The sequence below is a fragment of the Rhinoraja longicauda genome, chromosome 24 (assembly GCF_053455715.1).
Source record: "Rhinoraja longicauda isolate Sanriku21f chromosome 24, sRhiLon1.1, whole genome shotgun sequence".
NCBI classification, from domain to species: Eukaryota; Metazoa; Chordata; class Chondrichthyes; order Rajiformes; family Arhynchobatidae; genus Rhinoraja; species Rhinoraja longicauda.
Window position 1 is genome coordinate 33,436,086 of NC_135976.1, and position 23,771 is coordinate 33,459,856.

General features: G+C 47.2%; 1 protein-coding gene and 1 long non-coding RNA gene across 2 annotated transcripts in view; one reads left to right on the plus strand and one right to left on the minus strand.

The window, feature by feature from the left end:
* The window catches only part of LOC144605599 (solute carrier family 26 member 9-like), a 70,843-nt gene extending 61,185 nt beyond the window's left edge, over window positions 1–9,658 (minus strand). Inside the window, exon 1 of the mRNA XM_078421036.1 lies at window positions 9,396–9,658. The gene's annotated coding sequence lies outside the window, so the exon portion shown is untranslated. The remainder of the gene's footprint in view (window positions 1–9,395) is intronic.
* LOC144605603 (uncharacterized) lies at window positions 8,913–22,994 on the plus strand. The gene is made up of 4 exons (XR_013548871.1): window positions 8,913–9,029; window positions 9,539–9,663; window positions 22,160–22,260; window positions 22,500–22,994. It is a non-coding gene; the product is annotated as an uncharacterized LOC144605603 (long non-coding RNA).
* Window positions 22,995–23,771: the final 777 nt, after the last annotated feature.

The following is a 23,771-nucleotide window of genomic DNA, read 5'->3' on the forward strand; positions in this document are numbered from 1 at the left end:
ACATTTTGGATCAGAGACTCTGAATTCTCTTTCCGCAGATGCTACCTGACCTGCTGAATATTTCCAGCATTTTCTGTTTGTATTTCATCCTTCATTTATCGTTCAGAATCCCTGCCCTAAGTCACTCACTCACAATAGAGTCATAGAGTGATACAGCGTGGAAACAGGCCCTTCGGCACAACTTGCCCACACCGGCCAACATGTTCCATCAACACCAGTCCCACCTGCTTGCGTTTAGACCATATCCAAACCTGTCCTATCTATGTACCTGTCTAAATGTTTTGTAAACTTTGGGATAGTCGTTGGCAGCTCGTTCCATACATCCACCACCCTTTGTGTGAAAAGGTTACCCCTCAGATTCCTATTAAATCTTTTTCCCTTCACCTTAAACCTATGTCCTCTGGTTCTCGATTCACCTACAATGTTGCATTGAAAAATAGAAACATAGAACATAGAAAATGTGCAGGAGTAGGCCATTCGGCTCTTCGAGCCAGCACCGCCATTCAATATGACCATTGCTAATCATCCTAAATCAGTACCCCGTTCCTGCTTTCTCCCCATATCCCTTGATTCCTTTAGCCCGAAGAGCTAAATCTAACTCTCTCTTGAAAACATCCAGTGAATTGGCCTCCACTGCCTTCTGTTGCAGAGAATTCCACAGATTCACAACTCTCTGGGTGAAAAGGTTTTTCCTCATCTCATTCCTAAATGGCCTACCCCCTTATTCTTAAGCTGTGATCCCTGGTTCTGGACTCACCCAACATGGGAAACATTTTCCCTGCATCTAGCCTGTCCAATCCCTTAAGAATTTTAAATGTTTCTATAAGATCCCCTCTCATCCTTCTAAATTCCAGTGAATACAAGCCCAGTCATAAGTGGATCACAGGACGTTTCTGTCAAAGGTTTGTGGATTCAAATCTCCCGTCAGTGAGTTAAACATACATAGAAGAGTACAGGAAAAAAACCCTGCAGATGCTGGTCTAAATCGAAGGTAGACACAAGATGCTGGTGTAACTCAGCGGGTCAGACAGCATCTCTGGAGAGAAGGAATGGGTGATGTTTTGGGTCGAGACCCTCCTTCAGACAGAATGGTACAGCCCCAGTGTTGCTGTTAATTTCAGATGTTTTTATAAGGCCAAGTTATTGGAACTGTGAGACAGCAGCTCTATTCATAAAAAGACAATGGAGTGTAGCGTACTTTATGAAATGCCAAGCTAAACGCATCTCAGAATGTGCGATGTGCAGGAAGAAACTGCAGATGCTGGTTTACACCAAAGATTGACACAAAATGCTGGTGTAACTCAGCGGGTCAGGCCACATCTCTGGAGAAAAGGAATAGTTCATAAGTTCATGTGATTCTATCTCTCCCTCCTAACCCCATTCTCCTGCGTTCTCCCCGTGATCCCAGACACCCGTACTGATCAAATAGTTCAGTGTTTAGGTGACATTTTGGGTCGACACAACTTCTTCAGACTGAAAGTTAGGGGAGAGGGAAACTAGAGGTATGAAAAGGTACAAAGGATAAATGAATGAAAGGTATGAAAAGAACAAATCAAAGCCAGCAACGATGATCAAGGAAAGGTGGAGCCCACAATGGTCCATTGTTGGCTGTGGGCCGGGTGATAACGAGTTATATAGACAGTGAAACTCAACAGGACAACAGTGAAACTAGTACGAGGACTAGGGTGGGAGAGGGACGAAGAGAGAGGGGATGTAAGGATTATTTGAAGTTAGAGAAGTCAATGTTCATACTGCTGGGGTGTAAACTGCCCAAGCGAAATATCAGGTGCTGTTCCTGCAATTTGCGCTGGGCCTCACTCTGACAGTGGAGGAGGCCCAGGACAGAAAGGTCAGTGTGGGAATGGGAGGTGGGAGTTTAAGTCTTTGGCAACCGGGAGATCGCTTAGGTCAAGGCGGTCTGAGCAAAGGTGTTCAGCGCAACGATCGCCCAGTCTGTGCTTGGTCTCGCCGAAATATCAGAGTCCACATCTGGAACAGCAGATACAGGAGATGAGGTTGGAGAAGGTGATCAGACACGTGGTACAGAAGTGTGAAAACGCACACCTCCAGATTCAGGGACTGTTGCTTCCCTGCTGTTTACGATATACATTAGTGATTTAGATGAAGTGATTAAAAGCAAATTTGCAGATGACACAAAGCTGGGTGGCCGTGTGAACTGTGAGGAGGATGCTGTGAGGATGCAGGGTGACTTGGACAGGTTGTGTGAGTGGGCGGATGCATGGCAGATGCAGTTTAATGTGGATAAATGTGAGGTTATCCACTTTGGTGGCAAGAACAGGAAAGCAGATTATTATCTGAATGGTGTCGTTAGGAAAAGCGGAAGTACAACGAGATCTGGGTGTCCTTGTACATCAGTCACTGAAAGTAAGCATGCAGGTACAGCAGGCAGTGAAGAAAGCTAATGGCATGTTGGCCTTCATAACAAGAGGAGTTGAGTTTAGGAGCAAAGAGATCCTTCTGCAGTTGTACAGGGTCCTGGTGAGACCACACCTGGAGTATTGTGTGCAGTTTTGGTCTCCAAATCTGAGGAAGGATATTCTTGCTGTTCAGGACATGCAGCGTAGGTTCACAAGGTTAATTCCCGGAATGGCGGGACTGTCGTATGTTGAAAGAATGGAGCAACTGGGCTTGTATACACTGGAATTTAGGAGAATGAGAGGGGATCGTATTGAAACATATAAGATTATTAAGGGATTGGACACGCTAGAGGCAGGAAACATGTTCCAGATGTTGGGGGAGTCCAGAACCAGGGGCTACAGTTTAAGAATGAGGGGTAGGCCATTTAGTACTGAGATAGGGAAAAACTTTTTCGCCCAGGGAGTTGTGAATCTGTGGAATTCTTTGCCTCAGAAGGCAGTGGAGGCTGATTCTCTAGATGCTTTCAAGAGAGAGTTAGAGAGAGCTCTTAAGGATAGCGGAGTCAGGGGATATGGGGAGAAGGCAGGAACGGGGTATTGATTGTGGATGATCATCCATGATCACAGTGAATGGCCGTGCTGGCTCGAAGGGCCGAATGGCCTCCACCTGCACCTATTGTCTATAGTCTATTGTCTATTGTTATCAGGCAACTGAACCATCCTATCACCAACTAGGGAGTGGTCCTGAACTCCCATCTACCTCACTGGAGATCCTCAGACTATCTTTAATCGGACTTTACTGGACTTTATCTTGCACTAAAACGTTACCCCCTTCATCCTGCATCTGTACACAGTGGACGGCTTGATTGTAATCTTGTACAGTCTTTCCGCTAACTGGTTAGATAGCTTTTAGCAACGAAAGCTTTTCACTGTACCTTGTTACATGTGACAATAAATAAAACTAAACTGAACTAAAACTAAAGAAGTGTTTTTTGCCCGGCAGAAGCGAGGGAGAGGGATGACAGGGATTCTGGGAAACTGACCATTCCCTCCCCCCCCCCCCCCCCCCCCCCCCCATTGCTGGGGCCTTTGATGTTTTATTCCGTGTGCTGCGCTGATGTTCTGTCCTAAGGTTCCAGATTTCACTCACTTTAGGGCGATCACGGTGGCGCAGCGGTAGAGTTGCTGCCTTACAGCAAATGCAGCGTCGGAGACCTGGGTTCGATCCCGACTACGGGTGCTGTCTGTACGGAGTTTGTATGTTCTCCCCGTGACCTGCGTGGGTTTTCTCCGAGATCTTCAGTTTCCTCCCACACTCCAAAGACATGCAGGTATGTAGCTTAATTGGCTTGGTAAATATTTTTAAAAATTGTCCCTAGTGGGTATAGGATAGTGTTAATTTGCGGGGATCGCTAGTTGGCTAGGACCCGGTGGGCCAAAAGGCCCTGTTTCCGCGCTGTATCTCTAAACTAAACTAAACTGCCATCTGCTACTGGCCTTGCACCATCCAATGATCAATATAAATTGTTGGAGTTTGCCCTGCTGTACAAAACTGAAAGCAGACGGAGAAGAGGAATCTGTCTGCAAGTAAGAATCTGCTTTTTAAGTAACAAAGGATTTTAAAAATCCTTTACAAGAATGATCCAAGGAATGAGTAGGTTAACCTATGATAAGTGTTTGTCGGCAATAGGCCTGTACTCACTGGAGTACAGAATGAGGGGGGGGCCTCACTGAAACGTACAAAATAGTGAAAGGCTTGGATAGAGTGGATGTGGAGAGGATGTTTCCACTAGTGGGAGAGTCTAGGACCAGAGGGCACAGCCTCAGAATTAAAGAGCGTTCTTTTAGGCAGAAGGTGAGGAGGAATTTCTTCAGTCAGAGGGTGGTGAATCTGTGGAATTCTTTGCCACCAAAGGCTGTGGAGGCCAGGTCAGTGGATATTTTTAAGGCAGAGATAGATTTTTGATTAGTACGGATGTCAGAGATTATGAGGAGAAGGCAGGAGAATGGGGTTAGGAGGGAGAGATAGATCAGCCATGATTGAATGGTAAACTAAACTTGATGGGTCGTATCACTTATGAACTAATGAACACATACCTGATTAGTGCGGGTGTCAGGGGTTACGGGGAGAAGGCAGGAGAATGGGGTTGAGAGGGAGATAGATCAGTCATGATTGAATGGTGGAGTAGACTCGATGGGCCGAATGGCCTAATCCTGCTCCTATGTCTTGTGAGTGACGTTATGAACTTAACATTATCTTGCCGCAATATTAATGCGTCAACAACAGCCAGTAAGTCTAAAGAAGGGTCTCGAACCGAAACGTCACCCATTCCTTCAGTCCAGAGATGCTGCCTGACCCACTGAGTTACTCCAGCATTTTGTGCCTAACCCATACCTCACTGTTAATACATTGACGTTACCCATTGATTGCTCAATGCCCCAATGTCAATAACATCAACAAAATACACCGATGAGCCAAAACATTATGACCACTGACAGGCGAAGTGAATAACATTGATTATCTTGTTACAATGGCACCTGTCAAGGGTTGGGTATATTAGGCAGCAATTGAACAGTCAGTTCTTGAAGTTGATGTGTTGGATGCAGGAGAAATGGGCAGGAGTAAAGACCTGAGCGACTTTGACAAGGGCCAAATTGTTATGGCCAGACGACTGGGTCAGTGCATCCCTGAAACGGCAAGGCTTGTGGGGTGCTGCTAAAGGATCTGCTGCTAATGTTTTGGTGCCAGATACCACAGGACACCTTCAGGGGTCTTGTAGAGTCCATGCCTCGGCAGGTCGGCGCTGTTTTGGCGGCACAGAGAGGACCAACAGCACATTAGGTAGCCGGTCATAATGTTTTGGCTCATCGGTGTAGATTGGAGAGACAAGCAAATGCAGATAATGGAATCCCAAACACAATGTGCTGGAAGAACTCAACGGGTCAGGCAGCATCTGTGCAGGGAATGGACAGGCGGAGTTTCGGGTCGGGACCCTTCTTCAAATATCTTGATTTGGAACGTCATCTGTCCATTCCCTCTGCAGGTGGAGACGGGTCACAACCCGAGACGTCACCTGTTCATTCCTTGCACACGTCACCCATTCCTTCTCTCCCGAGATGCTGCCTGACCCGCTGAGTTACTCCAGCATTTTGTGTCTAACTTCGATTTTAACCAGCATCTGCAGTTTTCATTCCTACACATTAAACATTGATTATCCAGCGACTCTTTGCCAAAAACATTGACATTATCCATTGATTAATCTCTCCCCATTATTGAGGCATCGACATTACTGAGTACTAGCCTTGTGTCCGAGCATCAATGCATCAATGCTACCCTGTATCAGTGTCCCATATCCCCACACTGATACGCCAGCATTATCCACAGTGTGTAGGAAGGAACTGCAGATGCTGGTTTACACTGAAGTTAGACACAAAAAGCTGGAGTAACTCAGCGAGACAGACAGCATCTCTGGAGAGATGGACTAGGAGATGTTTCGGCTCGAGACCCTTCTTCAGACTCAAGTCTCGATCCACAACATCACCTATCCATGTTTTCCAGAGATGCTGCCTGACCCACTGAGTTACTCCAGCACTCTGTGAAACGTCACCTATCCATGTTCTCCAGAGATGCTGCCTGACTCGCTGAGTTACTCCAGCACTCTGTGAAACGTCACCTATCCATGTTCTCCAGAGATGCTGCCTGACCCTCAGAGTTACCCCAGTACTCTGTGAAACGTCACCTATCCACCTTCTCCAGAGATGCTGCCTGACCCGCTGAGTTACTCTAGCTTTTTGTGTCCATCTTCAACATTAACCAGATTGGTCATTGTGCAAGACTTAAACGCTCCACCTCACCCTTTCTGTTTCAGTGATTTGAAAGATACAGTATTGAAACAGGCCCTTCGGCCCACCGAGTCCGTGCCGGCCATCGATCACCCGTTCCACACTAGTTCCACGCTATCCCACTCTCATCCACTCCCTATACACTAGGGGGCATTTTACCGAGGGCCAATCAACCTCTAGACCGGCACGTCTTTGGGATGTGAGAGAAAACTGGAGCACCAGGGGAGAAAACCCACGCAGGTCACGGGGAGAACGTGCAAACTCCGTACATACACGAGGGGTTTCTGTGTCGGGATGGAACCCGGGTCCCTGGTGCTATGAGGCAGCGGCTCTACCCGCTGTGCCAATGTGCCACCCTTCCACTCACCATTATAATCTTTCTTTTATTCTTATTTATTTACTGGCAATGCTGTCGCAAATTGTCCATTGAACAATCCCAACAAAAGCCTGGTAACCTTTACTCTTTCACTTAAGCTGCAACTGCGGTTGACACATTGGCAAGAAGGAGAGTTTTCTCACGGACTGCAGGATAAATAGCGTTTTAAAAATGATTAACTGACTGGGGAAATGCAAACTTCACCGGTGAGGAGCAGAGCAGAGTGGTCAACCAGTTCCCGAAACACAACAACCTTGAACTCAGCAAAGGCCAGGCGTGCGGATTAAAATATACGTTAGCCTCAGTCACAAAATACTCTGGACACTGAAACATAGCCCGAAGTGAAAGCAGATTCCACCCTAATAGTATTAAATCAAAAGGAAAATGATACGAGGGTTTGGGGGAAAGAATGGGTGGCATGGTGGCGCAGCGGTAGAGTTGCCGCCTCACAGCGCCAGAGACCCGGGTTCCATCCCGACTACGGCTGCTGTCCGGACGGAGTTTGCACGTTCTCCCCGTGACCCGCGTGGGTTTTCTCCGAGTTCTCCGGTTTCCTACCACACTCCAAAGCTGTACAGGTTTGGCATCTGTAAATATTGTAAATTGTCCCTAGTGTGTGTGTAGGATTGTGTTAATGTGCGGGGATTGCTGGTCGGCACGGACTTAGGTGGGCTGAAGGGCCTGTTTCCTCGCTGTATCCCGTAACCACATTGGGCAATGAGACAAATTGGAGACCATGTTCAAAGGGCTAGCACAGTTAGGATGGGCTGAATAGCCTCTTTGCACATTACGATTCTATTTTTTATATATCCAGTTAGAAAAGTATAGAAAAATATTAATCAAAATATCTTCCTTAATGTTATACTTTGAAGTTCATAATGCACAATATTATTGAACTTTTAATTAATCATGCTTTGACATGACCCAAACTCTTGCAGTATGGTTTTACATTTTTGATCAGTTGTTTGAAAAATACAGCAGGGAAACAGGGCCTTTGACCCACCGAGTCCATGCTGACCATCGATCGCCCGTTCACACTAGTTCTGTGTTATCCCACTTTCTCATCCACTCCCTACACACTAGGGGTAATTTCACAGAGGGCCGATTAGCCAACAAACCCACACACCTTTGGGATGTGGGAGGAAACCAGAGCACCCAGAGGAAACCCACGCAGGTCACAGGGAGAACGTGCAAACTCCACACACAGACAGCACCCGAGGTCAGGATAGAACCCGGGTCTCTGGCACTGGGAGGCAGCGGCTCTACCCGCTGCGCCACCGTGCGTCCTTACTTATTCACCAACAACCTTTCCTCCGGCTCTCATTTAATTAACTTGGTGTTCCGGTTAATACCGAACAGCGAAGATCGGTGCGAATGCACGAGGTAATTTTTTAAGAATTATAAATTAAATGTGTAGGAAGGAACTGCAGATGCTGGTTTACAGCAAAGACAGACACAAAATGCTGGAGTAACTCAGCGGGACAGGCAGCACCTCTGGAGAGAAGGAACGGGTGGCGTTTCGGGTCGAGACCTTTCTTCAGACCAATGGGTGGCGTTTTGGGTCGAGACTCTTCATCCGTCTGAAGAAGGGTCTCGACCCGAAACATCACCCATTCCACTTCTCCTGAGATGCTGCCTGTCCCGCTGAGTTACTCTAGTATTTTTGTATAAATTAAATGGTCTCCTTGAGTTTTCTAAAGTTCCCTGCTGTGAACAACATTGAAAGGCTTCCCATATCTGGGACTCAGGAACTAAATCACAAGTCTCTTCTGATATTAGACACACATTGCTCGACCCGAAACGTCACCCGTTCCTTCTCTCCCGCGATGCCGCCTGACCCGCTGAGTTACTCCAGCATTGTACATCTACCTTTGATTTTAACCAGCATCTGCAGTTTTTTTTCCTACTACTATCTCTTCTGATATTGTTCTAATGGATTCTTAAGATTAACTGCAAAGTGTCGAGATTTGCAGCGGAGGTAAAAGCAAGCACCGTTCCCTTCCTGCCCTACACCCGCACCTCCCCCACCCAATGTAATCAGCCTCACGCACTCTGCTGCATTAAATGCAAATGCACCCGTCTTTGGTGCGGGGGGGGGGGGAAATGCGACCAGAACCCGTTAAACTCTGTCACGACATCCTCAACATCCAACTGCAAGAAAACCGCACGTCTTGCGCAATTAAAATCTCCCCCAAATGCAGTGGAGCAGGCAGGTATTGTACGTGGTAGAGGGGGGGGGGGGGGGGATCAGAGTCTGGATATGTGTACACAAGTTAAATGAAAGTCACAGGTCGATAATAGGCACAAAATGCTGGAGTGACTCGGCGGGACAGGCAGCATCTCTAGAGAGAAGGGACAGGGTGATGTTTCTGGTCGAGACCCTTCCTCAGTCCGAGAGTCAGGGGAGAGGGGAGACCAGAGGGAAATGGAAGGTAAGGCGTGAAAGCGAGAGATCAGAGTGGGCGAAGATCAAGGAGAGTGTGGAGTAGATCGATGTTGGCCTGGAGAAGCTGACAAGAAGATAGACACAAAATGCTGGAGTAACTCAGCGGGTCAGGCAGCATCTCGGGAGAGGAGGAATGGGTGACGTTTCGGGTCGAGACCCTTCTTCAAGCTGACAACGAGGCGTACAAAGTAAAATCTAATCAGGAGGGCAGTCGGAGACCTGGGATGGGGGAGGGATGGAGAGAGAGGGAAAGCAGAGAGATTTGTGTCACTGCCTCAGAAATCTTCAGTTGTTTGTTCTCAATGCAAAGGCAGAAAAGCCCAGAGAAAGGTACTAGGTTGAAAGAACGTACCTGTTAATGTATGGGACGAGGTGTTAAATTTGGACTGCTGTTACTCCAATCCTTCCTCAGTGGACTGCTGACTGAAGTGCAGCTTGTGTAGGTTCCACCTGTACTGGCTGATTCCTTATGGGCTCGCTATTTTATAAACACAGGTAGCATCCAGCCTGTGGTGACGTTACGGCAGAATACCTAATTACCTGGAGCACCTTTCTCCAGGTAAACCTGGCTGGGAGAAGCATTCGACCTGTCGGGGCTCACTGCGGGACTGTCGGTGGAGGTGAGACTTCTGATTGCCAGTGGGGCGAAAAGCTATTATCAAGCCAGTGCTATCTTTGCAAATTCCACAATATTTACACACATGCTGAATCGTGACCAGCTTCACAGGGGAACTATGATCCGCAAGGTGAGCGTAATCTCGGAGGCTAACCCTCCACTCGTTATTATTTGCAGCCAGGACAAGTAAAAAACAGGTTTGAGGGCATTCCTGCTTTCTGTTTTATCCATATCCCACCCCCTGACAATCTGGTTTCCCAAGTTGTGCCAAAGTCTGCACAGTGATCAGGGAGCACATTCCCAAAGCCCTCAACTCAAATACCTTCCAAACACAGCCAAAACGTGCAGGAAGGAACTGCAGATGCCCGTTTAAACCGAAGATAGGCACCAAAAGCTGGAGCAACTCAGCGGGACAGGCAGCATCTCCGGAGAAAAAAGAATGGGTGACGTTTTCTCCAGCTTTTTGTGTCTTTCTTCCAAACTCAGAAGTCCTTTTGAGCTGAGCAGGGTGAGCAGGCTAGGACACTATTCCTTGGAGCGCAGGAGGATGAGGGGTTTATTTTAGTGATACACCTTCGGCCCACCGAGTCCGCGAAGACCAGCGATCCCCACATTCTAACACTATCCCAAATACTACGGAAAATTTATTTTAACCGAAGCCAATTAACCTACAAATGCTGGAGTTACTCCAGCATTTTGTGAATAATTACTTTCGATTTGTACCAGCATCTGCAGTTATTTTCTTATACAAACCTCCAGGTCTTTGGAGTGTGGGGGGAAATCGGAGCACCCGGGGAAAAGCCACGCAGTCGCAGGGAGAACGTACAAACTCCGTAGTCAGCACACGTAGGCAGGATCGAACCTAGGTCTCTGATGTTGTGAGGCAGCAACTCTACTGCTGCGCCACCCCAAATCTTCTCGAAGTGTACAAAATTGTAAGAGGAACAGATCAGGCAAACGCACAGAGTAGGGGAATCGAGGACCAGAGGACGTAGGTTTCAGGTGAAGGGGGAAAAATGTAATAGGAACCTGAGGGGTAACTTTTTTACACAAAGAGTGGTGGGTGTATGGAACGAGCTGCCAGAGGAGGTAGTTGAGGCTGGGACTATCGCAAGGGTTAAGAGATATTTAGACAGGTACATGGATAGGACAGGTTTGGAGGGATATGGGCTAAAGGCAGGCAGGTGGGACTAGTGTAGATGGGACATGTTGGCCGGTGTGGGCAAGTTGGGCCGATGGCCCTGTTTCCACGCTGTATCACTCTATGACTAACAATTACACGACTCCCCTTTGCCCGAGCCTTCAATAAGTGCGCCTGTGTTACACTGTTTGCGTTACAGTCGCATCAGCGTCAAGTTAGAGGGATGGTGCACAACATCCGTCCCAGAGTCACAAGTTCAAATCCAGCTCCGGCAACTTGCAAACATAAATTCAAGCAATTAAATAAAACCTAGAATTACAAAGATCAGTAGTGGTAGCAGTGATTGCCACTGGTTTATTGTCACGAGGTACAGTGAAAAGCGTTTTTGTTGCCTTCTATCCCATCAGCAAAAAGACTCCGCATGTAAAATACTCCGGAGTATTTTGAGACTGAGGTTAACGCACATTTTAATCTGTACGCCTCGCCTTTCCTGAGTACATTGGGAAGCTTACAACCCAGCGGTATGAATATAGATTTCTCTAACTTCCAGTAACCCTTGCATCCCCTCTCTCCCCCCCCCCTCCAAGTCGTTGTCCTAGCTTCACTTTCATTGTCTCTAACTCACAGCTAACAAAGGACCGTTTCCACGATCAATGTTGTTTTTTGCATATCTTTCATTCATTTGTCTATATCTCTCTACATCACCGTCTGTATCTCTCGTTTCCCTTTCCCCTGACTCTCAGTCTAAAGAAGGGTCTCGACCCTTCTTGCGTTTGAGGCAACAGAGGTTATGTAACGCCCTCCAGGCGCTGTAGCCAGTGCAAAGTGTGGTTGTCAATGGCCGTGAGGTCTACCCCTCCACCAGGAGGGAGGAGGACAGTGCAGTCGAAAATGATGTGCTGCGCTGTTTACTGGTCAGCTCCACACATGCAGGCTGCTGATGGACGTAACCCCCAACGTCTCGACCCGAAATGTCACCTATTCCTTCCTGTCCCGCGGTCTAGCCTTAAGCTCAGGGGTGACCGCGCTTTTGCGGTTGCAGCTCCTAGACTGTGGAACAGCATCCCTCTCCCCATCAGAACTGCCCCCTCCATCGATTCCTTTAAGTCCAGGCTCAAACCCTATTTCCTAGCGTTTGAGGCCCTCTGAAGAGGCGCTGTAAACTGTTTATGTCTGTGTTGTTAGGTTTGGGTGCTATTGTATGTTCTTTTTTAGTACCTGCACTGATGTACAGCACTTTGGTCAACGTGGGTTGTGTTTAAATGTGCTATACAAATAAAATTGACTTGACTTGACTTCACGTCCAACCAGAGATGCTGCCTGACCCTCTGAGTTACTCCAGCTTTCCGTGTCTACCTGCAGTTCCTTCCGACACATAAGGTAGGGAGAGGCAGTGCGTGGCTGTAAGTAGGTCTGCTGCCTCATATCTCTGGTAACCGGGTTCCAAACGGACGTCTGGTGCTATCTGTGTGGAGTTTGCATGCTTCGGTTCCCTCCGGGTGCTCCGGTTTTCTCCCACATCCCAAAGACTTGTGGGCAAAAATATTCATGGGATTGGGTGGGGGAATAGGTTGTAACGGCTCAATGGTAATCATGTATTGTCTTACCGCTGACTGTATAGCACGCAGCAAAGCTTTTTACTGTACCTTGGTACACATGACAAACATAGAAACATAGCAACATAGAAGATAGGTGCAGGAGTAGGCCATTCGGCCCTTTGAGCCAGCACCGCCATTCAATATGATCATGACTGATCATCCAAAATCAGTACCCCGTTCCTGCTTTCTTCCCATATCCCTTGATTCCGTTAGCCCTAACTCTCTTGAAAACATCCAGTGAATTGGCCTCCACTGCCTTCTGTGGCAGAGAATTCCACAGATTCATAATAAACTAAATTGAACTGAACTAAGGGAAGTGTAGGGGAAGGAGGTTGATGGATTACTCTGAGGGACAGCATGGTCAGGTTGGGCTGAATGGCCTATGTGGTTAGGTAGTGCAAAACGAGATAAATCTGTGATGAGAAACTTTGGCTTCTGCTGAGCTTAAAAGGTGTAAATGTCGGATGGTGAGGCTGTCAGGACAGGGTGACACTGTGATCTGGTGTCACTGCGGGTCAGGGAGTTATGTATCTGAAGTCCCGCTTCAGTGGAAAGATCTGCACAACCCTGTGCTGTGACCCAGTGCTGAGTGAGCAGCGTGTCATTTAAGGAGCTGGATGAGAGATTGGGGCAAAATACGCTTATCTCCCATCGGCAGTTCAGGGGACGGACGTCAAGAGGTCAGGGCCAAGGCTTCTGTTCTCCGGATACGATGGACCAGATACAAAGGGCGCTCTTTTTAGAAAGGAGGTGAGGAGGAACTTCTTTAGTCAGAGGGTGGTTAATCTATGGAATTTATTGCCTTTGGAGAGGGCCAAGCCAGTGGATATTTTTAAGGCAGAGATTGACAAATTCTTGATTAGAACGGGTGTCAGGGATTAGGGGGAGAAGGCAGGAAAATGGGATTAGCAGGCAGAGATAGATCAGCCATGATTGAATGGCGGAGTGGACTAGATGGGCTATATGGCCTAATTCTACTCCGATAACTTGTGAACCTGTGAACTTACCCCCCCCCCCCCCCGACTCTCAGTCTGAAGAAGGGTCTCAACCCGAAATGTCACCCATTCCTTCTCTCCAGAGATGCTGCCTGTCCCACTGATTTACTCCAGCATTTTGTGTCTATCTTCGGTTTAAACCAGCATCTGAAGTTCCTTCGTACACGTTCTGTTTGCTGCCCCTACCACGGACATTGGCAGCGGAGTTCAGTCCCACTGCATCCCCATCGAGACCAGCCCCTTAGCTTTCCATGGCACTGATTTATACGATATGACACGATACGATACGATACGATACGGGGGGGGTGGGGGGGGAAAGGAGGAAGTTAGTCTCAGTCCACCACATGACAGAAGGGGCAGGGGTTGTACAGTTTGATAGCCACAGGGAAGAAGGATCTCCTGTGGCGTTCTGTGCTGCATCTTGGTGGGACCAGTCTGTTGCTGAAGGTGCTCCTCAGGTTGACCAGTGTGTCATGGAGGGGGTGAGCTGTATTGTCCAGGATGCTCCGCAGTTTGAGGAGCATCCTCCCCTCCAGGACCTTTTAGTTCAGTTTAGTTGGGGGATACAGCATGGAAACAGACCATTCGGCCCAGCAGGTCGGCTCAACAGGTGAATGTGTGTGTGTGTGTGTGTGTGTGTGCGTGAGAGAATGATTGCGATATGGGTTACCAAACATTTAATAATTCAAAAACGAGGGCGGCACAGTGGCACAGCAGTAGAGCTGCTGCCTCACAGCGCCAGAGACCCGGGTTCGAACCTGAGTACGGGTGCTATCTGTACGGAGTTTGCACGTTCTCCCTGGGACTGCGTGGGTTTCCTCCGGGTGCTCCAGTTTTCTCCCACATCCCAAAGAAGTGCGGGTTTGCAGGTTAATTGGCTTCTGTAAATGGTTCCTAATGTGTAGGATAGTACTAGTGCGTGGATGATCGCTGGTGGGCGCGGACTTGGTGGGCCGAAGGGCCTGTTTCAACGCTGTATCTCAAAAAGAAAACTGTACGCAATACTCCAAATGTAACAATAGTCTAACCAAGGTTCCTTCCACCTGCAACGTTACCTCCCAACCTTTACTCTCAAGGACCTGACTAATGAAGTATATGTCCTTTACACTTTCTTGACCTACCTTGTGCTTATAAAGTGTATGTTTTAATGTTTTCTTGAGCAAAGTTAACATCGATATATTGCTAAAAATCTCATCTTGTATGCATGCACGCATGTTCCCAAAATACAGCCAAAAGGGTACACAACAGCGCAACAATTTTAGGCCCACCTTACTCACCATTCGCCTGCGGTGTGCAGTTTCGTTATATTTTGAAAGTAATTCACTTTATGCGCTCCTGGCAGCTGCGCTTACGCAGTTGGGTGAGGGTTGCCGGGCCCGGTATCCGCGAGTTGCCGGGAGGATCGGCGCCTGTCCCAGCGTGCCCCGCGCCTGACCTTCCTCCCATGGTGCAGCGCGGCGGCAGAGAGAAGGTCAAAGAAGATGGCTGCCGGCAGGACGAACATGGGGCAGCGCCTTGCGGCCGCTCTCCTGCTGCTGGCCGCTGCGATGGCCACCCGGGGCCAACGAGACCCAACGGTTCCACGGGTCATCTAGTATTATTTCAAATCCTCCGACCAGAGACATTTCAAGGCTTGAAACACGAGCGGTCAAATGTTGAAGATAGACGCAACGCGCTGGAGTAACCCAGCGGGACAGGCAGCTTCTCTGGAGAGAAGGAATGGGTTACGTTTCAGGTCGAGACCCGAAATGTCTGCCATCCCTTCTCTCCAGAGATGCTTCCCCTGACCCGCTGAGTTACTCCAGCATTTTGTGTCTGTCTTCTGTGCAAACCCGCATCTGCAGTTGCTTCCGACACACCTGTCAAAGGTCGACAGGTGACTTCGAGGGCAGGTGCTCAGGACTGGGAAACCACGTGTGAACACCTCCGCTTCCTGCTGCTGCTGCTGCTACAACGCCAAGTTCTGCAGGCGATAAAAGGCCAGGCAGAAGCAGGATGTGCAAGTGTGCGGAGAGCGAGGTGTGGGCTGATGCCAACCCGATCCGCCCCATTAAACCACTGTCTGTCCGCTCCCTCAGCTGGACACAAGACATCTTCTTGGGCAATCTTCCAAATAAGAATGGGAAAGTTATCCTTGGTGTCCTGCCAATATTTATCCCTGAATCAACATCACAAAAACAAGATCATCTTGGAATTGGGTGTGGGCTACGTTGTCTAAATTGCCGGATTTAATACATTTCAATCGTCCCTATTCGGTTATTTCCAGTTTCCAGTTCAGTCAATTGCCACGTGTGCCGAGGTACAGTGAAAACCTTTCGTAGCGTGATATCCAGTCAGCGGAAAGACAATACATGATTACAAACGAGCCATTTACAGTGTGTAGATACATAAAATCATAGAGTCATAGAGTGATACAGTGTGGAAGCAGGCCCTTCAGCCCAACTTGCCCACACCGGCCAACATGTCCCAGCTGCACTAGTCCCACCTGCCCGCATTTGGCCCATATCCGTCCAGACCTGTCCTATCCATGTACCTGTCTAACTGTTTCTTAAACGTTGGGATAGTCCCAGCCTCAACAACTTCCTCTGGCAGCTTGTTCCATACACCCACCACCCTTTGTGTGAAAAAGTTACCTCTCAGATTCTTATTAAATCTTTTCCCGTTCACCTTAACCCCATGATAAGGGAATAACGTTTAGCGCAAGGTAAAGCCAGCAAAGTCCAATCAAGGATAGTCCAAGGGTCACCAATGAGGTGGATAGTAGTTCAGGACCACTCTCCTGGTGATATTGGTGAAGGGATCTGGTACAACCTCAGTCTTCAGAAAGTTAATGGAGTGACGAGTCAAGAATCCATGAGGATTTGTTGAAATTCAGTTTAGTTTATTGTCACGCGTACCGAGGTACAGTGAAAAGCTTTGGTTGTGTATGTTGCCAGCACTTGAGGGCCTGAGCTATAAAGAGGTTGGGGCAGGCCAGGACTTTAGTCCTTGCAGCATGGTGGAAGTGGTGGTGATCTTATAGAGGTGTACAAGATCACGAGGGGAATAGATAGGTTGAATGCACAAAGTCTTTTCCCCCCTGAGTTGGGGAATCTAGAACCAGAGGACATACAGTAGGTTTAACATGAGAGGGGAAAGATTTTATAGGAACTTGAGGGGCAACGTTTTCACACAGAAGGTGGTGGGTGTATAGAAAGAGGTGCCAGAGGAGGTAGTTGAGGCAGGCACTATAACATATATATATGATTACAAGACATTTTGACAGATACATGGATAAGAAAGGTTTAGAGGGATATGGGCCAAACTCAGGCAGGTGGGGCATGTTGGTCGGCATGGGAAAGATGGGCCGAAGGGTCTGCTTCCATGCGGTATGACTCTATGACTTTACAAATCCTAGATGTTTTCTAGAGAGAGTTAGATTTAGCTCTTAGGGCTAAGGGAATCAAGGGATATGGGGAAAAAGTTGGAACAGGGTACTGATTTTGGATGATCAACCATGATCATATTGAATGGCGGTGCTGGCTTGAAGGGCCGAATGGCCTACTCCTGCACCTATTTTCTATGTTTCTATCTATATACTAAAACTCTCGTTTGTTATCCTGTTTGTGACTGAACTTCAGCCAAATTGGTACACGATAGTGTGACAATTTTAGGCCCACCTTACTCACCAATGTCACTTTAGTGATCATGCAAATAGTTTTATTGAAATCAGTGTTATATTTTTTAAGTTATTCACATTTTAAAGTTTAAAAGGATGGGAGGGGGAGGGGAGGAGGGAGGGGGAAGGGGGGAGTGGGGGAGAAGGGAGAGGGGAGGGGGGGTTGAGGAGAGAGGGGAGGGGGGGAGGACAGGGTGCTGCACCAATGCAGGAGAGGTTTGGGCCCAACGGGTCCACTTTGTCTAAAGTTTCTATAAACACAAGCCTGCCGCATGCATCACTTTGGTTCAGTTGATGTCCAGTTAAGTAGAAGCCAGCTGTGTATCGGTGGTGTAATGGTTAAGGTGCAGGGTTGGTAACCAATGGTTTCTAACAATCCAATAGACCTGAGTTCAAATCCCACTGGAGCAGCTGTGGAATTTAAACCCAGGTAAAACAAAAATACATGATGTGGATTGCCATTTAAATACACATTTGACTTTCTAACTGCTCTTTTCACAGAATTGGGTTGTCGCAAATCTCTTTCATAGCCGAAAATGGACTATCGAAATTCATTAACAAGTTTTAGAAGCACAACATGGAAAAAGGCCCTTCGGCCCGCCGAGTCCTTGCCAACCATTGATTACCGTAACCCACTAGTTCAATATCATCCCATTTTCATATTCACTCTCTACACAAATTAATTGTTAATTTAGGTATTAGATATTTGGATATTAGATATCAGATATTTTGAAATGTAGTTGTTAGTTATTTAGATATTAAATATTAGAAAGAAAGCAAGGAAACAGGCCCTTCGGCCCACCGAGCCCATGCTCACCCCTTCACACTAATTCTATGTTATCCAATTTCTTCATCCACTCCCTACACACTAGGGGGCAATTTCCAGAGGGCCAATTAACCTACAAACCGCACATCTTTGGGAAGAGGGGTGTAATATTTAGGAAGGAACTACAGATGCTGGTTAGACACCAAATGCTGGAGTAACGCAGGGGGACAGGCAGCCTCTCTGGAGTGAAGGAATGGGTGACGTTTTGGGTCGAGACCCTTCTTCATCTTACACACACGGTGGAGTGGACCTGATGGGCCGAATGGCCTAATTCTGCTCCTGGAACTTATGAACTTTCGAAACTTAAAAAGCCACAAGGCACGAGGGCACAAGGGTGGCGTGAAATGTGGTTTGCCGAGGTTTGTTCTTTGGGGGCTAACATCGCCCGAATGGGCAGAAGGGCCTCCTACCTCGGCCGCAAATTTCCCACGATTCTACGGTTCGATGTTTTGTTTGACCGCTGAGCGGTGGGGGTAAGAGTGTTTCTAAACCCTGCCTTCCTGCTGGTGTGTTTTACAACCAGCTGAGAGGTGGATAATTGTTTCCCAACTAAACACTTTGCTTTGAAGTGGTGCAGCAACAAACACAGATCAGGTAGCGTGTTATCTTTCAAGGATTTGATTGTTTTCTTCAATGCCCAGTATAAATGTGTCAACAGAATCGGGCTGTGAATACAATGCTGGAGGGAAGGTGAAGATTTCAAAATGTTGTTTTGATATACACACTTTACAATCGAGCCCAACAGCTCTGTCTGCAAATGTCATAGAACATACTGCAGCAAGGGCATCTTGTCTGCTCTGTATTCACTTTTCCTAGATTTTTGCAGAACTCTCTACTTTAGTTTAGTAAGTTTAGTTTATTGTCACGTGTACCGAGGTGTAGCAAACACCTTTTGCTGCGTGCTGTCCAGTCAGCGGAAAGACAATACACGATTGCCATGTTTCTCGACCCGAAACGTCACACATTCCTTCTCTCCAGAGATGCTGCCTGAGCTACTCCAGCATTTTGTGTCTATCTTTGGTTTAAACCTGTATCTGCCATTCCTTCCGACACATGATTGCCATATCTCTCGATTGTGCCTATCTTAAGTCTACTCCGCCTTTCAATCATGACTGACCTATCTCTCCCTCTCAACCCCATTCTCCTGCCTTCTGCCCATAACCCCTGACACCCATGCTAATCAAGAATCTATGTATCTCTGCCTTAAAAATATCCATTGATTTGGCCTCCACAGGCTGCTGTGGCAAAGAATTCCATGGTTGATGGAGTTTAATACATAGAAGTGTGAGGTTTTGCATTTTTTAAAGTCCAACCAGGGCAGAACCTACACAGTGATTGGTTGGGGGTCTGGTGAGTGTTGTGGAACAGAGGGATCGAAGAGTGCAGCAATATCATATCATATCATATCATATCATATCATATCATATCATATCATATCATATCATATATATACAGCCGGAAACAGGCCTTTTCGGCCCTCCAAGTCCGTGCCTCCCAGCGATCCCCGTACATTAACACTATCCTACACCCACTAGGGACAATTTTTACATTTACCCAGCCAATTAACCTACATACCTACATACCTGTACGTCTTTGGAGTTCCTTGAAGGTGGCGTCACTGGTAAATGGGGTGGTCAAGAAGGCTTTTGGCACATTGCCCTTCATCGGTCAGAGTATTGAGTATTAGCCTGAAGAAGGGTCTCGACCCGAAATGTCACCCATTCCTTCTCTCCTGAGATGCTGCCTGACCTGCTGAGTTACTCCAACATTTTGTGAATAAATACCTTCGATTTGTACCTGCATCTGCAGTTATTTTCTTACATTAGAAGCTAGGAGGTCATGTTACAGTCGTACTGGGCATTATTGAGGCCACACTTGGATTATTGTGTTCAGTTGTGGTCACACTGTTTTGGGAAAGATGTTAAGCTGGAAAGGGTGCAGAGAAGATTTGCGAGGATGTTGCCAAGACTTGTGGGCCTGAGGTATAGGGAGAGGTTGAGCGGGCTAGGACGTTATTCCTTGAACAGCAGGAGGATGAGGGGTGATCTTATAGAGGTGTGTAAGATCATGAGAGCATTTGATCGGATAAATGGACAGAGTAGGGGAATCAAGAACCAGAGGACATAGGTGTAAGGTGATGGGAGGACAGATTTAATAGGAACCTGATGGGCAACTTTTTTACACAAAGGGTGGTAGGGGTATGGAACGAGCTGCCAGAGGAGGTAGTTGACCATTGCAATGTTTCTGACACATTTGGACAGGTACATGGATAGGACAGGTTTGGAGAGATATGGATCAAACGCAGGCAGGTGGAACTTGTGTTGCTGGGGCATGTTGGTCAGTGTGGGCAAGTTGGGCCGAAGGGCCTGTTTCCGCACTGTCTGACTTTATGACTGTGTTACTCAGCGGTTAACCTCCATACTAAAGGAAATAACTCCCTTCTGTTCATGCCTCCAGGTCACGGGCCATTAACTACGCAAGAGCAAAAACAACAACCTCTTCCATTGATGTGGCACCTTACATAGATCAACTCGTCTCTAGACACCTCATAGGGAATATTTATAAAACATTGTGGACACAAGAGACTGCAGATGCTGGTTTACAAAAATAGACAAAGTGCTGGAGTAACTCAACAGGTCAAGCAGCATCTCCGGAGAACATGGATAGGTACAAAGTGCTGGAGTAACTCAGCGGGTCAGGCAGCATCTCTGGAGAACATGGATAAGTGACGTTTCGGGTTGGGACCATTCTTCAGACGGAATGACGTTTCAGGCCAGTATATTTCATGCATCTTCTCCGTATCTCTCACTTTTTGTCTTTCATCTTTTAGACTAAAATCTAAAATATAGTCTAAATCTTTGACCTTCATCCAACCATCTGCCAATCCCCCCCCCCCCCCCCCCACCCCCAATCTCCTGTATCCACCTATCACTGCTACAGGGGGGAGAAAGCTAGAAGAGAGGGGGGAGGGGGCAGAACAAAGCCTAGCAAGTGATGGGTGGATACAGGTGATGGGGGTGGGGGGGGGTGGGGAGGAGGGTTGATCAGCAGTTTGTTGGACAAAGGCCAGAGGTTTAGACTTTACTTTAAATTTTAGTCTAAAAGATGAAAGACAAAAAGAGAGAGATGAGATAAGGAGAGAGGGCGTCTGCACTGAACTGACCGAAACGTCACGGGGCCAGCGTTCTCCAGAGATCCTGCCTGACCCGCTGAGTTACTCCAGCACTTTGCAACAACTAAAAAAACCTGATGGATTACCCATATTAATGTTAATATACCCCGTTTCAGAGGTTGTTTGGCAATATTCAAGACATTGGAATAACTTTTCTCCTTGTGTTTATTGTGAATATATCAAGTATGTCCAGCAAACACTTCCAGTTATTTTCAAAGCTAGTTTTTTTGTCGAGCGGCTTCTGGGGGAGATGAACATATTGTTACTGCAACATATTGTTATTGTTAGTAACATGGTGGCCTGAACTGCACGCAATACTCCACATGCTGCCTACCCAAAGCCCTGTAAATTCCCATAAAACTGCAGCAAGACTTCTTGACCCTTGTACTCAAAGCCGCGACCAATGAAGGCAAGCGTACCACACAACCTCTTTAGACAGACATAAAAAGCTGGAGTAACTCAGTGGGCAGGCAGCATCCCTGGAGAGATGGAATGGGTGACGTTTCACAGAGTGCTGGAGTAACTCAGCGGGACAGGCAGCATCTCTGGAGAGATGGAATGGGTGACGTTTCAGGTTGAAACCTCCCATCATACTGGTCCTCTTCAGATTCTGAAGAAGGGTCTTGACCCAAAACCTTCCTTTTCGTGTCGATCTTTGGTTTAAACCAGCATCTGCAGTTCCTTCCTACACATACAATTTCTTTACATGGATTGACAATATTCATACAATGATCAGACCTCCAAGTGAAATGATAAGATGTTGGTGGATGGAGGAGAGGATTAGTGTGTCAGGACAAGCGACTTTTAAAGTCAAGGTAAAACTGCACTCTTAAGATCTTTGAAACTTTGTTCATAAGGGATAGGAGCAGAACTAGGCCATTTGGCTCATCAAGTATACTCCGCCTTTCAATCACGGCTGATCTCTCTCTCCCTCCTAACCCAATTCTCTTGCCTTCTCCCCATAACCCCTGACACCTGTACTAATCAAGAATCTATCTATATGCATTAAAAATATCCATTGATTTGGCCTCCACAGCCTTCTGTGGCAAAGAATTCCACAGATTCACCACCCTCTGACTGAAGAAATTCCTCTCCATCTCCTTCCTGAAGGAACGTCTTTTAATTCTGAGGCCGTGCCCTCTGGTCCTAGACTCTCCCACTAGTGGAAACATCATCTCAACATCCACTCTATCGAGGCTTTTCATTATTGGGTAAGTTTCAATGAGGTCCCCCCTCATCCTTCTAACCTCCAGCGCCAGAAATGTGGCGACTCATTGTGTACGGACTTGGTGAAAGTCTACTTTTACACTTTTGTACTTATCTATGATTGTGCTCATCACTAGTATTTTAGTTTAGTTTGGAGATACAGCGTGGAAACAGGCCCTTTCGGCCCACTGGGTCCGCGCCGCCCAGCGATCCCCGCACACTAACACTATCCTATACCCACTAGGGACAATTTTTACATTTACCAAGCCAATTAACCTACATACCTGCACGTCTTTGGAGTGTGGGAGGAAACCGAAGATCTCGGAGAAAAAGCCACGCAGGTCATGGGGAGAACGTACAAACTCCGTACAGACAGCACCCGTTGTCGGGATGGAACCCGGGTCTCCGGAGCTGCATTCGCTGTAAGGCGGCAACACTACCGCTGCACCACCGTGCCGCCCCTGATTTTATTGAATTGTATGCAAAACAAAGAATTTCACTGAATTGGGAGCTGGTGACAACAAAGTACCTCCATTGTCATCATGAACTAATGGGAGAAAAATGTTGAAGGACAAAAAAGGAAATAAATGATCGAAAATTCCCATGTTTACATGTCTACAGGGTTGGGTTAAGGCCATTGTTGTAATGATATTTTAAATAAGGAACTTGCACAATTTTGAATGCATTTGCAAATCTACTGGTAGACGCCTCTAAGTCTGAAGAAGGGTCTCGACCCGAAACGTCACCCATTCCCTCTCTCCTGAGATGCTGCCTGACCTGCTGAGTTACTCCAGCATTTCGTGTCCACCTTTGATTTTAACCACCATCTGCAGTTTTTTCCTGCAAATCTACTGGGTCAGTGGAAATCCTAGAATTTTACACATCTGCTTAACGTACTGTATGTCTACAAAAAGATTTTAATCAAATCTTAGCTATTTTCTAAAAAAAGACACTAAGTGCCGGATTAACTCAGCGGGTCAAGCAGCATCTCTGGAGAACATGGATAGGTACAAAGTACTGGACTAACTCAGCGGGTCAGTCAGCATCTGGGTCACGTGTTTGGGGGGCGAGAGAGGCGAGGAGGAATGTACAGCATGGTTTGGAAACAGCTTCATCCAAGACCGCGAGAAATTGCAGAGAGTTATGGACGTAGCCCAGACCAGCACGCAAACCAACCTCTCTTCCATTGACTCCATCTACACTTCACTCTGCCTCGGTGTCTCACCCCGGTCGCTCCCTCTTCTCCCCTCTCCCATCGGGCAAGAGGTACACAAGTGTGAAAACGCACACCTTCAGATTCAGGGACAGTTTTGTCCCAGATGTTGTCAGGCAACTGAACCATCCTATCACCAACTAGAGGGTGGTCCTGACCTCCCATCTACCTCATTGGAAGTCAATTTTTAATCGGACTTTACTGGACGTTATCTTGCACTAAACGTTATTCCCTTTATCCTGTATCTGTACACTGTGGACTGCTTGATTGTAATCTTGTACAGTCTTTTCGTAGACTGGATAG